Source organism: Babylonia areolata, chromosome 12, assembly GCF_041734735.1.
Source record: "Babylonia areolata isolate BAREFJ2019XMU chromosome 12, ASM4173473v1, whole genome shotgun sequence".
Lineage (NCBI taxonomy): Eukaryota > Metazoa > Mollusca > Gastropoda > Neogastropoda > Buccinidae > Babylonia > Babylonia areolata.
The window spans coordinates 13,054,698-13,059,697 of record NC_134887.1 but is presented as its reverse complement, the minus strand read 5'-3'; positions in this window follow the sequence as shown (position 1 = coordinate 13,059,697).

The window sequence follows — 5,000 nt, the reverse complement described above, 5'->3', positions numbered from 1 at the left end:
GCAAATTATTGACAGCAAGGAGAGGTGTGTGACTGAATGTGTAGAATTTTTTATTATTATTATTTTTTTTATCAAAATGGGAAAGGTTACTAGACATTGTCGTCGTTTATTCATCCGTCTTCATCATCAGTTTCATGTGCTGTTTAAGTTTAGTGTCTATATATTGGTCAAAGGATAAAATGATATTGATTCTTGCTATGGGCGTATGTGTGTGTGCTTGTACAAGTAAGTGTTCATCTCTGTGAGTGTGTGTTTGTGTGTATGTGTGTGTGCCGTGGAAACTGCGATACGTAGACTAGAAATGAGTGTGTGGAGGAGGGGGTAGAGGAGGTGCAAGGTAATGTGTGTGTGTGTGTTGGAGCTCATGTACGTTTATATGTATTTGACTGTGCTTTCATATGTGCTTGTACAAGTAAGTGTTCATCTCTGTGAGTGTGTGTTTGTGTGTGTGTGTGTGTGTGTGTGTGTGTGCCGTGGAAGCTGCGATACTTAGACTAGAAATGAGTGTGTGGAGGAGGGGGCTAGAGGAGGTGCACGGCAATGCGTGTGTGTGTGTGTGTGTGTGTGTGTGTGTTGGAGCTCATGTACGTTTATATGTATTTGACTGTGCTTTCATATATGTGAAACTGCATGTTTGGTGCATTTCTGTTATGCATGTGTGGGTGTATGTGTGAATGTGTGTCTTCATATTTTACATTTATTCGCTTATTTATCACCATTGTTGTCTTATTTATTTATTTATTTATGTTTTATTATTATCATTTTATTAGTATTACTAATATTATTACTACTACCTTTTTCTATATTATAATTATTTATTTATTTATTTATTTATTTATGCAAGCTTATCTATTATTTATTCCCCCGGTTTTTTTTTTTTTTTTTTGTTTTTTTTTTTTTTTTTTTGTTTGTTTGTTTTTTTTTTTCTCAAGGCCTGACTAAGCGCGTTGGGTTACGCTGCTGGTCAGGCATCTGCTTGGCAGATGTGGTGTAGCGTATATGGTTTTGTCCGAACGCAGTGACGCCTCCTTGAGCTACTGAAACTGAAACTGAAACTGATTCTTGTACGCGTGCGCATGTTTGTGTGTGTGTGTGTGTGTGTGCGCGCGCGCGCATCTGAGACACTGACAGAGAGAGAGAGAGAGAGAGATAGAGAGCGAGAGAGAGAGCGCTGGTTCACAAACGCACGTGCGTATCAGACCCTTTACTGTGAAAAACAAACAAGTAGATAACACCCCCAACAGCAACAGCAAAGGCAACTTGGACTGAAAAAAAAAAAAAAAGAAAAAAAAAAAAGAAAAAAAAAAGAAAAAAAAGAAGAAGAAAAAAAAAAAAAAAGAATAAAAAGAAGGAAAAAAAAAGAAGAAAGAATAAAAAGAAAGGCACGAGAACAACATCGCTGCCAACAACGAATCGTAAAAAAAAAAAAAAATGTATCAATTAGTCAGTGTATCTGTATATCATTTTCCAACGCTGAGAAACTTTATCAGAAAATCAATCATTGATTTTTAGATAGTTTCTCTGCGTTGGAAAATGATATGCAGATACACTGACTAATTGATACAGTATTATTATTTTTTTTTTACTGAGCCCAAGCACCAACCCCCACTCACCCCCCTCCCAAACCCCTTCGACCCATCATCCGACCCCCTACCCCCCAACCCCCCCCACACCCTCTCTCTCTCCATACCTTTCTTCCCCACTAATAACATCCCACGAACACCATATCACAGAGAGCATGGCGTCAGCTTTCCATGACAAGAGGGCATTGGCGGGAAAGCGGAAGGTCAAGGTCAGGAAGGGACGCAACATTTGTATTTGTATTTGTAATTCTTTTTATCACAACAGATTTCTCTGTGTGAAATTCGGGCTGCTGTCCCCAATGAGAGCGCGTCGCTACACTACAGCCCCACCCCCTTTTTTTTTTTTTTTAAATTTTTTCCTGCGTGCAGTTTTATTTGTTTTCCCTATAGAAGTGGATTTTTCTACATAATTGTGCCAGGAACAACCCTTTTGTTGCCTTGGGTTCTTTTACGTGCGCTAAGTGCATGCTGCACACGGGACCTCAGTTTATCGTCTCATCCGAATGACTAGCGTCCAGACCACCACTCAAGGTCTAGTGGAGGGGGAGAAAATATCGGTGGCTGAGCCGTGATTCGAACCAGAGCGCTCAGATTCTCTCGCTTCCTAGGCGGACGAGTTACCTCTAGGCCATCACTCCACATGCTAAAATAGGACAACGTGGGTGAGTATAGTAAGGGGATACCAGGTGATTAGATGACTGGAGCTTTCTTGTGGTCCCTGCATGTGGATTCCTCGGCCTCGGGCAGCAGCTGAGGAGCAGGCTGTTTTGCCGGGTGCCACACATCTCACCATCGTGCGTTTCACCTACGATTTGTAGTTCTCTAAAATCGGTCCTCTCCTGTCCAGTCCTTGCGTCAGCAGGGTCTTTTCGCCCCCATACCAATATTCGTATCCCCTTACTACACTCACCCACGTTGTCTTGTCCTTTTTAGCATCCTGAATTCAGTTACCGGGAATTTTTGTGCATGTATACTACCATTAGTAGATGTTGTAACCCATTTTCAGTGAATGCGCATCCAGTCACTAAACTAACGTGTCACCATCTTGCTTTTTCCGGTTTTTTTGGGTCCCAGAAACCATGAAAATGTAACCAACCAGTGCAATAATTTAGGACGCTGAAATAGGACATTACACCCACATTCGTTGGTTTCGCCAACAGGTTACGTCATGCTCACATTTCATGGGATAATGTCTTTGTTTCCAACTTCTAAAACAGAAACAGACCATGCATTTTGCACGGATAGAATGCATCTCTATTCACCTGACTGGAAATTAACTATTGACTGTACAACTGAACATACTTGGAATATAAACGCATAAGTGATAAGACAATTGAAATTGAATCTGCTTTCAGTCTTCTGAACTCTGATGCTTTGATGTTGTTGGTGAACACGAAAATCACCAAGAAGAGCAAACATGATAAAGGATGGTGTGAAATCAAATGTACCTCATGATGAAGACAAGAGCAACTTTTCGAGTCATAGAATCTTTGTTAAGTCCATTTTTTCCACCAAGAAGAGCAATTCACAAACAAAACGAACGCCCGAAAACTGAGGATTAAAGATGCCCGAGTTATAAACGGGCTAAAAACTGATGGAAATACCGGACGCATGTTCATATTATGCATTTCACATTTAGAATGCACATTAATGTTTAACACGGAAGTTAATGATATTGATAAAGTCGGTCAAAATGTATTTGGCATGCTTACAGTTCTGTTGTTAAGTGCACAAGGCTTAGACGAAATGACCCGGTTGTGGCCTATTTGACAGTCTGTATATATTAGGCGAAACGCACACAGGCAATACACGCGTAGGCGAAACGCGAGAAAGGCGGAAGACGTGTTGCAACGGTTTAACTCACTCAGTACGGCCAGTCCTCTCTTCTCCTCTACACAGACCCCTCGGATGTCCAGTGGGTGTCTGAATGACCCAACCTTTAGCTTCCGTCGTCAGAATTGTGGCATTCTTTGTCAACATTCACCTCTTCAGTATAAGAGCCTTCCGCTTGCAATATTTTGATGGTGGTAATTGGGTTGAAACGCTGTTAACGTCATCTCTTTCCCCGTTCGTATGGAGAGAGTTAACCCAGCACGCCGGGGCGGCAGAGATTCGCCTGGTGAATGTCAATGACTCACCATGGCTGACCATGGCTGCTGATATGTTAGAGTGGCTAGGGAGGGGGGAGGAGGGTGTGTGTGTGGGGGGGGGGGTGGGGGGCGGAGCGGAATAAACCGACACTGTGTGTAGTGCTGGCGTACTGGAAATGCGATCGTCCGAGAAGCGAGAGAACCTGTGAGCAATGCATGGATTCCCACACTAACCAGTCTTCTTTTTCCCTTCCACTAGACCTTGAGTTGTCTGCAGGACGCTATAAATTTTCCGTTGGCACGATAAACCGAGGCCCCGTGTGTCGCATGAACTTAGCACAGGTAAAAGAACACACGGCAGTATCAGTATCAGTAGCTCAAGGAGGCGTCACTGCGTTCGGACAAATCCATAGACGCTACACCACATCTGTCAAGCAGATGCCTGACCAGCACACGGCAAAGATATGCAAAACACCAATAACAATAAAACAACAACAACCCCCCCCCCCCCCCAAAAAAAAAAAGAAAAAAAAAAAAAAAAGAAAAAAAAAACGAAAGAAAAAAAGCCAGAACATTATCAACAGCAGCAGCAGCAATAACCACAGCAATATACCAAAGATAACAATAGCGACCAGCGACCATTGCATGAGACTGGTCGCCATCATCATCATTTAGAACAACCTCAAGTGCAATAACATCAGTTCGATATCAGAGACAACGCAAAAGCACACTGACCAACAACTCAAATTGTCGTCGGTGGTGGTGGTAGTGGTGGCTGTGCTTGAGAATGAAAATAATGAAGTGTGAAAGTTTAGATTGACCCACCTTGTTTTTGGCTTCATATTGGCCCGCCTTGTGTTTGGCTATCAGCGCTAGCAGAAACTCAACCGACCGTGTTTGTACAGCGCAGAGGTGACACTTCTGTTATCTATCGACTGACACGATATCTACACAGCCTACATTACACTGTTTATCATAATATCATTGCTGCGATGTCAGTATCCACCGATTTTGTTACCATTAAGATTTTGAAATAATCTTTGTGTTTGCGTTGCTGCTTGTTAGACTGATTGCAATGCCTCCTGCTGTTCATACGTTTTGACCTTACTTGTTTTTTCTTCACACACACACACACACACACACACACACACACCATCAGATCCATCCTGCCACCCCCCCCCCACCACCCTCCACCACCCACACAAACACAATTCAGTAGCCCTTTTTTTTTTTTTTTCTCTCTGTCACTTTTTTCTTTCCATTCTTTCGGCGACACAGCACATGCAGCCTTGAAATATACTTTTTCTGTGATGCAGAGTATCAGTAT